The sequence below is a fragment of the Stegodyphus dumicola genome, chromosome 1 (genome assembly GCF_044657685.1).
Source record: "Stegodyphus dumicola isolate Sdum_Otavi_A_Nest chromosome 1, ASM4465768v1".
In the NCBI taxonomy this organism is placed as follows: domain Eukaryota; kingdom Metazoa; phylum Arthropoda; class Arachnida; order Araneae; family Eresidae; genus Stegodyphus; species Stegodyphus dumicola.
The window spans coordinates 227,794,985-227,809,195 of NC_140768.1; the positions used below are offsets into that span (position 1 = coordinate 227,794,985).

At 32.6% G+C, this 14,211-nt stretch overlaps 1 protein-coding gene across 4 annotated transcripts in view; it reads left to right on the top strand.

The window, feature by feature from the left end:
- Positions 1–14,211, top strand: part of LOC118196166 (zinc finger homeobox protein 4-like) — a 392,029-nt gene that overhangs the window by 520 nt on the left and 377,298 nt on the right. The gene's annotated exons all lie outside the window — the stretch shown is intronic.

Here is a 14,211-nt window from a genome sequence, read left to right on the forward strand (position 1 = left end):
AATAGAAAATGTTAAATCTTATAAAAAAATTAAGAGTTTTATTTTTATAGGAATATAGTGTATAAAAACCCGAAAAAATATGCGTAAGATTTCATACATTATGGTATTTTCTGTATAAAGGAAACTAAATAATTGAAAACCGCTGAGCAGAACAGAGCGTATGCAACGGATTTATGTCCGAGCAGACATATTAAAAATATAAACATATTTTTTTTTAATTCTCCCTTGTTATTTTGTTGTTTTCGGCAAAATGTCATATAAAGATTGTATTTTCAACTCTATATGTAAAATAATGCGGTAGAATATAGTGAAATTTATATTTTCTATTTAAAAATGCAATGATCTTCCTTTCCGTAGCAAGTTTTTTGCATCGCAAATAAAGAAAAAATATTTATACTCAAATGTGCGTTACCGGAATTGTTCTGAATACGAAACTTAGCTGTTTTACTTAAAGATTCGATTTAATCTTTTATTTTTATTTTTATAGTTCAGTATTGTAACGAAAATATGTTTCAGTTAAACTACTGATTTGGAAATCGATCCATTGACTCCCCTTCTCTCCCCCAAATGGCATTTCATTAAATGTTGGAAGTCTGAAGGAAAGCAGAAGTCAAAATGCGCGCGGAAGTTTGCTGCTAAGAAAACTTTTAACCTTCAACAAATTACTATTCACCTTTGTCTGAGGTCAGTTATATTTTCTTGCGCTGGAGTTTCTTCATCCCCGATCTGTTACAGTATATTTTTGTACATCTTGATTTACTATGTAGAGCAAATTATTGTTCTTAAGACATCCAAATTTCATTTCCCAAATCTTATCATTATATGAGAAAGTATGAGATTACCTTTTTGGAATAGTTATGAAGTAAACAAAGAAAGAAGTTGACAGGTGAAAATGCATAAAATATAAATATGTTAGGACTGTTTTATATATATATTTTAATGCGGAAAATAAGAGGAAAATATCTGTTTAACTTCGAAGTTTACTTAAGAAGACATAAGAAAGCATTAAAAATTAAATATCCATGTCACAAAGAGACTATGAAGTCGATTTTGTAATGAAACAACATATTCGGATATATATGCATGTTTTTACTTTTGCATATAATTTTTTGTTCTTTATCGATTTCGAGGATGTTTTATCACATCATTATTATCACGATTAATATTGAATATATTAAAATATCCTAATGTTTATGACTTTATTAGCACCACGCGCCTATGCTGATGCATTGCTGGCTTGATTATCAGTACTTTGTAATTCAATGCAGAATTTTAATGCTAATTGTATTTCTATGCTTATTATCTTTATTATAATTATTACTACTACTGTGAGGGTAACATCTTTCAGGTTATGCAAATTTCTCACCATAGCCTAAAATCTGTTATTTTAGAAATGGCACTTCAAGGCCATCTCTCATCCCGCAAATCATGCCTCATAACTATGGTAACGACAGCTGCGAAGAAAAAATCTAATTTGCTAACATCACTTAATTCCCTTTATGGGGATGTGTAACATCACCTTTGAGACATAAAGCGTATCTCGCTTAGCATTCGTTTACCACAACACCACAGGTAATGACGGCACGCGTTGCGATCGTAAATGGCAGAGGTCGCTACTGCCTTGAAGTGCGTATTCTAAAGTAGGACTACAGTAAATGATGCTGAATAGTATATCGTGTAAATTATTCATAGAAAATAATCAGCGCAATTTGTGTGATTAGAGATTCAAAATTTTTTTCAGTTTTTTGCATTTCTTTGATAAAGTATTTATTTTTTAACTCACCTTCTCCAATATTTTCTTTCCATACGTATTAAAAACCAGATAATAATAGAACATGCAAAATTTTATTGAGGGTTGTTAGAAAAAAAGGAAGAAAGAGAAAGAAAAGAAAAATTGAATAACTAGTACAAATTTTATAAATTCTTCCGCATAAAAAAATTACTAAATAATCCCACTGGAGTACAAGACTTAGTTATTGATGGGCTTTGTAATTATTTTAAGAATAAGCTTATATTTTTGACAAGTGTTTAATACATTAATATAAAATTTTCTTTCGCATATCTGAAAGAAAAATGAAACTGTTTTTATTACTGACTGATTTCTGTTATAATCTAGGGCAAGATTTTTGTTTAAAGAAAGAAAGCAAACGAAAGTGTTTTCAGATAATTAAAAATAAATAAATAAAAACAATAAATTATTTTTATTCTTTTTCATGACTGGAAGAGAAGTTGTATTTCTTTGGCAGCCATTTTTAGGAGAATTTTCAGCATTTTGACTTATTTTAAAAAACAAAGAATCCTGTAAATATTTGACGATTTTGTTGGTATTAGAATTCCGGAAAATAATGTTAAGAAATACTTTGACTCCTCTCCTTTCTCTCCCTATCTGTTTCTCTTCTCTCGTGTTTTATCTTTTTCATGGAATGCTGGAAAGATGTTCAGAGTTTTCAAATAATCTAATAAAAGTTCGTGAAACCTGAAGCAATTTGTTTTGCTTGTTTTCTCACAATCAGAAGTTTATTTGCCAATTAGGCACATGCCTACTGGATAGTTATGTCAAGAACAGTAATTCTGCTAAGATTGTCAATTCACACACTATTATGCAAGTTTTTATTTATTTTACTTTGTGCTGGGGAGATTTTTCATCACTAAAATGGAAAAACAACAAGCATTTTCTAAATAAAAGAGGAAAAGTATTCGCATATTGAGTTGAAACACATCTAAAGGAGATTTAAAATTAAATTTTAAAAAGATTTAAAGTGATTAACGAACAGCTCAGTTTCATAATATGTTTCCGATAATAAAATAATGTTCACTGACGAATTCTCGACAATAATTAAAAAATAGCTATTTATTTCAAAATCATGGGAATTCAGTGCGAAAGTTTTGACTCTACTTGCGAAATATTCAATTGAAAACTCGTGAAACTGTTAGAAAAGATTGATTAATATTAGTTATTTTGTGCAATGTCTAAAAATTCATAGGACAGCAGTTAAAAATATAATAATCTAGTTAATAAAATCAATGTATATAAGGAGCAACAACTGAACAAATTAAGAAAGGAAAAACTTTGTTGTTTGAATTGCAATCTGAAAGATAAAAAAAAAAAAAAAAAATTATCAAAGACGATAGGTTATGGATTCATAAAAATAGCTTTATTTTTTAAATGTCACAAAATGTTTTAGGAGCTATGGCAATTGATTAAAAATTAAATTGAATGTTTGTAAAGCTCCAGAAATGGATTAGTTCTTTTGCATTAGCTAGTAAAAAAGCAGAGGAACATTATATGTTTATTAACAACTTATTTTGTAAAACTGAAGTTCCACTTTGTTACGCAATAAAGTACAAATTAAAGGAGAATCCTCTTAGATGGATTTTTGATACTGAAATGATTCCTTCTTCAGCGTTTAGATTGATTTTATTAAGAATTTTATCTACGCGTTGGCTGCAGCTATTGGGGATAGACACGGCATAAACCAAATTCTGGTAACTTCTGTCATCAAAAGGCTTTAAAAAAAATTCTGATAACTTCTGTCTTCTTCTGAAATTCCTCTGTATTTATCAGTATCTTTATTACATTTCTTATGATATAGCACTGGTCAACGAACTGTGCTTCTTTCACGATTCAGCATCACCTTCTCAAAAACCGTCTTGCTTTAAGTTAAAGCTGGCTTTAACTTAACCATCACAACCTTTGTAGATATCACCTTATCACTGGATGGGAAATCAAGATTCTTGACCGAAGGGAACTGCCATCCGTCTAGGGCATTAAACTCATGTTTTTGCCAAATGTAACAAAATACTAATTTAAATAGGCCATTTTCAATATAATGCTACAAGACACCGGAACTGTCGTATGCCGGCGCGTGAAAATTTCTCCATTTGACATTCTGGAAGCTGTTTATTTTTTAAATGAGTCTAAACTTACTCAGTTTTGGTAATGTTCTAGTTTCGAATTAATCCAGTTTTCATAATAGATCAGTTTCTCTTAAAGGCCATTTCTCATTATTGTAAATGTGCAGATCCACCATGTGTTGATCATCAGCATTAAGTGTTATTCACCGTTGTTAACATTTCAAAAACTTTGGATCGAAACTTTAACATCAATGAACGTTGAAATAAGAATTAAAAAAAAAAAAAAAAAAAAAAATAGATAACTGTAACAAAGGGTATAGTCGTCGCCCAGACGAGAAAGTGGTTAGCGATGATGGCTGCCGTACCGAAGAAGGGATGGATATTTGTAAATATATAGTGTCTGTGCGCCATGGGGACTCTCAAAATATTTCGCGAGCCGGAAGTCCTCTCGAGAGGTTGTGGTAGGGAAAGATGGGTAGGAGACACTCGGATCTGCCCCCGCGGTGCTCAAAACTGTTGCCAACGGCAGACGCAGTCTTGTACTTCTTGCCACGATAATGATTGTCTTGTTCTGATTACGTCAGACAAGTGAGACTAGTAGCAGCATAAAACAACGAGAGCTTAGTGGAGTGTGGGTTTACATAAAAATTCATCGCAAGGAGGAGAATATTTTTGTCATAGGTATGAATATATAATTCAAATTTCCGTCGATAGACGGCATTGTTGCATATTGACATTAACGATTACAGTCAGAATAATAATGAAATGAATTATTCACATACAAGAAATCGGTTTCATAGCGAAAAAGAAATTATTCATTTACAGAAGAAGTTATTCGATACCGTATTCAGTGATGACTGTTCTGAATATCATTACAGGATTATGCTTCTGTCGGTTAAAAAAAAAAATCTATATGTTTACCCCCTTGAATGAAAAAGAAACCACCTTTTTGTAGTTCATTTTCATGCAAACAGCATTTCGTTATATTTGCTTGTTCTACTTTTTTTAATTCATTTTTGAAATGTTTACTGTTTTTTTTTTTTTTTTTTTTTGAATACTTTGTGTATGGCATCAATTTTCAAAACGACAAGTACATGAAGGGTAAGGCTGTAAGGTATTTTCTCGCTCCTAACGGTGTGCATTCGTGTTGCATGTTTTAAAGCGAGTGTTACTGTTTTTACTATAATAAAAAAAATCAAATTTATACTAATAATTTGTCTTAGTGAATCAAGAAACGATACTGTACTGTTATCGAGACAGGATTCAGAAATGTATGTATGTATGCTCGTATATGTGTGCATGTATACACACACATACATGCGTACTCAAGGAACTGTTGCTCCTTCAAATAAATAAAATATAAAAATAACCCCTTCAAATAAATGTTGGTGTTGCTGCTATTAATGCTCACTTGTCTGTCCTATAGTCAGCTCAAACTCTCGAAATTCCTCGTGGCAAAGAGCACAAGTTTACGCCTGCCATTGGCAACAGCTTTGAATACCTTACAGGTGACAGTGCGATTTAGCTCTGTTCCGCGCCCAATTTTGATGGAGAACACACCAGGGAGACAGTTCCGAGGGTCCAACCCTTCTTCTCCTATCACAACCTCTCAAGAGGACTTTCGGCTCCCCGCATATTTAGAGTGCCCCAAGCCTCACGGACACTATACATTTACAAACATCTATGCGTTCTCCGGGATTCGAGCCCAGGCCCTTCGGCACGACAGTCAGCGACGCTAACTGCTATAACGGTTGTGTGGCCCTTCAAATAAATACAATATAATAATAGTATAATAATACATAAAATAAAAATATGAAAATAATAAAATATATAAATAATAAATGTATTTACTAGAATAATATAAAATAGATAAACAATAAACTTATTTATATAATAATATAAAATAGATAAATAATAAACTTATTTATATAATAATATAAAATATAAAAATTAATTATTTGTATAAATAAAATAGAAAAGTAAAATTTGAATTAATATAAAATATAAATAATAATCAAGTAAATAAATAATCTTCTTATAAAATCTGCGCCAATAAATAGATAGAACAGTTGTAAAATTTGTCTCCATTTTTACGGCTAGACTTCGTGGTGTAATTGGAACGCACTCCCGATTAGCAGTGGGAAGGTCCGGAGTTCCCGTCTCGGCAAGGACACTGCAGATTTCTTCTGTTTCCTGGCTTCAAAGAATTCTAAATGACTCTACAAGTGGCGCCCGAACTACAACGTCAAATACTAGCAGGAGAATTGCGCATTTTTCACATTTTCTTTTCCGATAAATACCTAGCAGCTCTACAGTGTAGTAACAAATTTATGTCCTGCACATGAAGTCATGTGAAATTGCCTGAGCATCGTGAAAGTAAACTATGAACTTTCCATAATAGTTGGCGTTTAAACAAGGAAATATTGTAATGATTACAACAACCATGAAAATTAAGATATGAACGTAACGCATAGCCACCTGTCTCTTACCCCCTATTACTTTGGCACTTTTGTTTTTACCCTTAGCTTCCTCTTTCAGTCTCCTGTCAAAGCCCACATCTCTTCTGTTATAATATCTTCGAAAGAAATTTTACAGCTAGAAAAATAGTTCGCAGAGGAAGTAACGACATTTTTAGTCCAAAGGGGCTTTGTCCCTGAAGGGCTATTGTTTTCATTTTGCGATTTTGTGTTGAATCACTATAAATGTCTGTTTCACTTTTCAAACTGTTGCTACCAAATGTTAGAGTCCTGCATTCTATTTGAAGAAATTAAATAATGAAAAATCTGCATAAATGTATGTATATTTCTCGCATTGTGATAAGACATAAAGCCATCGAATTTTGATTGGCGTAATCCTACTGCGAATATGGGCATGTGGAAGCCCAAATTTGAAATGTGGAATTTTTCTTATTATCGATTCATATTTTGTAAAACTTTAACGAATTTTTGATTAACTTATTTCAAACTCGAGGATTTCAAAGCGAGCAATGGCAACGTTGTACAGAAAAAAAAAATTTTATCTCCAGCGCGTGAGTCTCTGTATTGGAAATGCTAAAGATATGCTCATTTTAAAACTATTTTGCGATATTGCTGTTGAACTGAATTTATAATTTAAGTTCGAAGAATGTGATATTTAGTAAATAAAGGTAACACACAAAACATTAAAAAAACGCCCCTTTGGACGTAATTTAAAATCTTTCAGTAAGTCTCAGTAAGTCTTTCAGATTTTTTTATTAATTATATTTATTCCATTATGAATAAAAAAGGTATACTGATTGTGATCAAGAAATGTATTTATTTATTTAATTTTTTTTTAAGTGCATGGTTGAAGTTTAGGACTTTGCTTTCCATCATTTATAGATTTATGTACATGCGTAATATTTTTGCACATTTACATTGATCATCTGCTTTTAATTAATCATATTTTTAGTATAGAACGTTTGAAGAAATTATTTTCGTGTTCGGCTGTTTTTTAGTATGTGTTTAAAATATTGTTTAAATGCAATTTAAATATTAATATAAAAAGGAAATTTAAAGGTAATATTAATAAAAAGTTACTGTTAATTTTTTTAATAATTTATTAGTTCCATTTATTATAATTATTTATTAATTTTAATAGTGTGTTGATTTTTTTAATAAGTTAACAGTATTTTTAATATTGCTTTTCCAATTCCTTAGTTATAAAATTGTGTTTGATTTTTTCTTTTGCAGTAAAAGACTGTAGTACTTTTGCAGTAGTACTTATTCTAACTATTATTTTTTAAAGTAAACGAATAAATAGTATTTATATTATAAGGTATTTGTTCCCTCCTTTCCACATGCTTTCGTGGTGTAACTGAAGCACGTTCGATACGTATTCGGGAGGTCCGGAGTTCAGATTTCAGAGAGTGCATTTCGGATTTTTTTCAGTTTCTTGGCATCGAAAAATTCTAAATAACTCTACAACTGGTGCTCGAGCTAAAAGCTGGTGGACGATAATTCGTCCCCACCAGAATTTGGCGACTGGATCTTTTAATCCCCAGTCTATAGAATTAAATTAAAGTTATTTGAAATAAAATTATTTGAAAGAATGAATGATGCACCTGTTTTTCTGCTTGTGCACAATGAAAAGAGAAAGAAAAATAGGTTACCATAAATTAAGAATTTCGTCAAGTGAATTATTCTTGGCGTAAACTAAAAAATGTGCGCCAAGATAATTTTTTTAAATTTCTTGGTAAATTTCTCATTAAATTTTACAAAATTTAATATTCAGGCATAATTTGAATCGTAGAATTGAAATATATATAAAAAAAGGTCGGTATGTCATTTCAGAAAAAGTCCCATTTTAAATCAAAATACCTATGTTTGAACAATGATATATGTAAATCTAAAATATATCCTAAGTCGCTTTAAAGGCATGGTTGTATTTTTCCGTCCCCTTCATAGAAGGAAAAGGTGGACCCACCTATTTTGTGCTTCCATAATAAAGTGACCACCGCTTCTGACCTTAATAGTAGCCAATATCTGTAAACGGCTTGGGCCCGTGAAAAACGCAAATCAAATTTTGCCATTCGGCGCAATAAGAAATGCCCCTCCCCCTCTCTTTGTGCAGAGTGTATTTTTTCTTATTGGAGTTAAGTCTTCAACAAATGCAGTTTCTTAATTGCTCTAAAAATTGCTAAAAACCTACACTAAATAATCGTTATATTGACTCTGAAGTGGCATAGAGCTCTAAAACCCAAATTAAATATCAATGCGTCGCGATGAAAATTTCTAGGTTACCCTTTAGCTCTACAATATGTGTTCTAATTACCACAACAGTTTAAAAAAACAAATACATTCTATTAAAATGTGTGTGTTGCTTTTTAGGTTTTTAACGAAGCGAATCCTTTTTAAAATGTTACTTATTGTTATGCTTATGCAGTATGGAACTTGTTTAATGGGTAATGAATAACGTCTGTCTTTACTCAATCCTGAGGGTGCACTTACTTTTGCGATATCTTAATTAACTGACCAAAAATAAGAGAGCTTTAAAAGTCTAGGTGATCCGATGTGTAATTTAAAAGCGCTGTTAAGGTGGGGCATTGTGATCACTGCTCCCATGGCAAGTCGATTTTTTTCGCTCTTTTTAGGAGCAGTGAAATTAAAGTGCTTCTACTATTACTCAGTAGATTGCTCAGACTAATCAGCAAAGAGCTGGTGCTCATTTTTGCACGATGTGGAGGTAGATGGTAGAAAGTGGTATCATTTTTGTTTCTTGTGTCTGCAAAGGAAAGAAACATATTATTTGAGAGAAGAATTCTAAATGAAACATTTTAATAAATACTTCTGGGAAAATCTTGTGTAATCACATTGCAGTTTTAAATGTTTTTGGTGTATCAAGTTGTAAGACATCTTATCCGGGATTTTTAAATATAAATCAATTCGCAGATTTTTAAATATACATCAGGAAAGCGAAGCTTAGTGCTTTTGCTAATATTATCACATAGTATTAATTGGAAACTTAGAAACCAAGTGTTACGTGGTTGAATTTCTCTACTATAAAGAAATCTTCAGCTGATGCTCAAACGAAATGCAGCTCAGCGCTACCTTAAGGTTGCATTCATTCTATGGATTAAATATCGCATTTGCCGTAACTAACGGAATGAGTATTCATATTTGGGAAAGCAACAGCTTCGAAAATTATGGGCTAAATCACCACTAAGCACCGCCTCAGTGGTGGGCTCTAGTCATTACAGGCGTTGGCCACAACTATGGCCTGAAGGCGATGGTCACATTAGTATGAGGCACCTAATATGTGGGCTACTGTTACCTTCTATGAAGAGACGGTCAAATTACGTTTATGCCGTCTCTGGGATTCGAACCCGGCCCGTTCAGTACAGCAGTCGTTGTCACTAAACACTTTCCCGTTTGGGCGTCAGTTAGAAAAAGGTAGTCCTATACATTTTTGATCTCGCATAAATCTGCTCTTAGTTTGCTTAATTGATTATGACAAAACACGGGGGACTGGTCTAGCGGTAGGAAGATTTTCATACATTTTAACAAATTTACTATTTTCCTCCCGTGCAGATCTAAAAAGCTTTAATTTTCTATTTTCGCCTGATGATATAATATAATAAAAAAATGTGCTGGTACAGAAGCAAAACCTTTCATTAATCGTTTCACTATGAATTTTTTTTAAAAAATATTTCTCATTAATCGGCAAGAATTTTAAAAATAAATTTTTATCCACTTGTTTTACACTTAATGCATTCTATAGGTGTTTGCATTTGCAGTTACGTCTAGATCTATAATTTTCTTTTCGTTTCATTTTTAAATAGAAAAATATTCTTATTTTGATGTATGTATGTATTTAAAAATTTAAAATATTTTCGTAATATTAATATTCTCGGTCGTCGGACGTACTTTGACTTCTGAAATCTTTGTAGAATTAAACTAATTTAATAAATACCTCCCGAAGAAAAGTTCATCATACGTTCCCTTTAGTTGCACCTCTTTTTGGTACGAGTAATTTTCTGACCTGTCGATACTAAATTTATATTATTTATCAACTGCATATAATATTGTTTATATTTCAAAAACTTTATTTTTAGTAGAATTTCGTTAAATAGAATGTTCATTGAACAAGAAGTAAATTTCATTGAGGCCGTTTCCAAATTCAAAATCCTTTATGAACCTTTGCCTTAGTATTTAGCATCTATATCGACCTACTTCGCGACTCTGCACGAAGTGAGTAATCTGTAATCTCACTGATAACAGCCGGCCAGTCGAATCCACAGCTGCCATTTCGGTACGCATCCTCCTTGAAGTTATGTTTCAGCCAGTGGAAGACGAGTCGTCCTCAAACTCCTCAACAGGCCTTTACAGTGGGGTAAAGCTGGGCCCCACCCGAACAGCCATCCGTTTTCCGACGGCGTCGCTGATTAGAAGAGGCCATATTTCAAGCCCTCTGAAGCTGCTTCGCGCTAATTTTAGGGATTCGAAGGACACACACTCAACTGCATTAACGCAAAATCTCCTCCTCCTCCGCCTGTCTTTCCCATGCACAAGCACCCTATCTCTCAAAACAAACATCTGCAGATAAGCATAAAGTTCGACGTTTCCTGCAGACGTGGGATGCAGAGCTGATAGCCGAAATGCGTTAACTTTCATTATGAAGAGCGAGTAAACAAATTAAACAGAGGAGCGGCTATGTTATCAATTCGCGGAAGAAAGTGGGTTCTTCCATAAACCACAAGTCTCATAAACAAGTTGAACGCAGAACCCGCAACGAAGAAAAATCACCCGTTACTATTGCAGCTTTCATCTCACTTGTCGAGATTTCAAACTAAATAAGATGAAAAGTCAAAAATTGATTATGGAAAATGGCATATCATACTTAAGCATTCATTGTAGGAATAAAAGTAGCACTAATAAACATTCTTTTTATTTCATTTTTTAAAATAATTATGATTACCATCTAAGTTTTTCCTGTAAGATATTATCATCTGGATGCTGATTATTCGAGTATCGTTATGAAAGATTATCATTTTGTAATTAACAGTTAGATCATGATTATTTCTGTACCGACTTTCATGTTGCAGATAGAATGGAACAATTTTCTTTAGTTGTTAGGAAACTGACCTCATCGACCTTACTGTGAATTAGGCGATTCAAGTGGTAGATTGATGGTATTCAGGTTCTAGGTTCTTGAAGCAATTAAGCAGATCAGATATCCTTCCGAAAATCACGTTTCCCCATTGTTTAATGTAAGGAATGGTGGTGTAAATTATTATGGTTTTTCACTTATTGGATTAAGAACTAAATGCTGATTATGATAACGAGTACATTCTGGATAGTAAATTAATCGATATGGTCTTGAAACTTCATGCAGGTCGTATTGATATGAAAAGTTCAGATTTTTCCTTTGTGGGTTGCTCCCATTGTAAATCATTGACATGCTTACCAAAGATCATTACGAAACTTTTTAGAAATGAATATTGTTAACGGGATTTAGTCAGTTATCAATTGACTTAGGTCATTTCAGTAATTTTTTTAAATTTTATTCTGCAAAGTTACTCTTGATTTTCTTTAATAAATAAGTAAAGCTATTTGGTTTAATGGCTCTATAATATGCGCTTCAAAACTGTGTGAGGTCGCTGTAAAAGCAAGATTAGTAAAACGTTCGCACTGTAACTTTTTCTATTGGCGGCATATAATTCATAACGTCACTTATAAAAGCTTTAATTTTTGCGGAAAATACGAGTTATAAAAGATATATTACTAAAACCATATATAAAAATAACTAGCTGAGAATTAGTTTAATTTGACATCAGAACACATAGAGAATTTTGAATGAGTGTAATTGCATGTTATTAAAAGAGAAAATATAGAAAGAAGTGGATAAATTTTCAAGGAACTGAGCTTCGAGAAAGACTTCGTTGTCTGCTGACAAGGATGCAATTGCTGTGCTACCTTTTTTCACTGTTTCGTATGAAAGCTGCTAACGTATTTCTGTTAATATCTTTGTGACTATATATCGCTTAAATGCGTCTCCAGAGTATCAGTGAAAATTGTTACATTATTATAGAAAACGAGTATGATGTTGTTTTTTCCAAGTAATATTTTCCCACTATTGACGTTAAGTATCGATCCTCTAGCATTTTTTCCCTTGTCGGTACTCCTCTTAATCTTAGTAACTTTTTAATAATTTGCATTTGATGAAATAATTTTGAGGTTACTTATATTGCTTAAATATCATTCAATGGGACTGCTTCCGTAATGTGTAAGTCATCAGTTTGTGTTTTGACATTAAAAAGTCAATACACGGTGATTCATTTTAATATGTAAGTTGTAAGTCAACTATAAGTAAGAAGTTTCAACTAAGAAGTATTTAGTTGAAAATTTTCTAATAGATTAAATTGTAAGAATGCTAATAATTCTAATAGATTAAAATTGAATCACGAGGATCACAGTAACGACTGACTGCTGAAGAAGATACAAGTTTAAATGCCTGAATTTTCTTATGTGAAAGTTTAATTTGCTCTCAGTTATTGTTGTTTTCACACTACAGTAATTTTTGTCAAAGGGACCTCAGTTGCAATGTTATTTTATACCCAGGTCAATGTCATGTTAAAACAGCTAGTCCATAACTTTTGATAATGTAACTTGATTTTATGATAATTATAAACTTTTCAAAATATTACTTATCAAAGCAGGATTTTTGCTTATTTGTTTTCGTCATATCATGAATTTTCATCTCATTTAAGGTATGACCTTTTTTACTTAAGACGCAATAAGGATTAGTATTAAGAATGAAAGGAAATATTAATAGAGCTTAGAATAGAAATCATCTTTTGAAAGTAGGATAAACAAACATTAGCCTTAAGATCCGATAAAATTTCAAAGCTGTTTACTACTTCATTAAATTATATTTTTATGTAAAAAGGGCATTTTAATCTAATATTTATTCATATTAGCACTGTTACAGACTTCCTTTAATTTGGGCAGTTTTTGTAATTACACTCTGATTGTCTCTTTTGACAATAGGCTTTTCTCCTCCCTTTCCGCAGACCTTCTTAGTGTAACTGGAAGAACGCTCCGATTCGGAAGTCTGGAGTCCGAATCTCGGCGACAGCACTGCACATTTTTCATGTTGTTTCATCGATATAAACTAATTATTCTATAAGTGACGCCCGAATCAAAAGGTGGTGGCCGATAATTTGTCATCACCAGGATTTGAGGATTTGGCGATTGGGTCTACTGATTCCCAATCGCTTTTTAAAAGGGGACAGGTGTATAAGGTATTTTCTTTTTCCGAATGCCTTTGTGTTGTAACTGGAAACATGCTCGATTTGTATTCGGGAGGTCCAGAGTTCGAATCCTGGCCAGGGCATTGAACATTTAAATAGCATCTAATATCCGATTTCCTATTTTGGCAGGCTGAATATCTGCGGAGTCACACTATAAGATATCTTATAAAATTTAGGAAAACAAAGCTGAAAAATTAGAACCAGATGAAGACCACCGAGAGTCCAACTATAGTTTTCCTGACAAAGCGAATTGCAAGTTAGCCGGTGTCGCATGCATTTGGAAACAACAACCCTGAGGGCAACGAATACCGTGTGAACCTTTCAATTCGATCGTGACTTATGACAGCTCTCTCTGGGTATGACTGTGCCTAATATTTACGATGAAAGTTTTCTCGGGATAAGACACTGTGCCCCAAGTTACATACCATACAGATGGCCATAGCTCTGTTCAACGAAGATATTTAGTACTTTGAAATAAAGTTATCAAGAATTTTACGAATGATCAGGAATTGAATTTGATCAGAAATCTTATGAATTTGTAAATTACGGCGATGTGGCCAAGATCTAACTGTATACGAAGCAGTGTA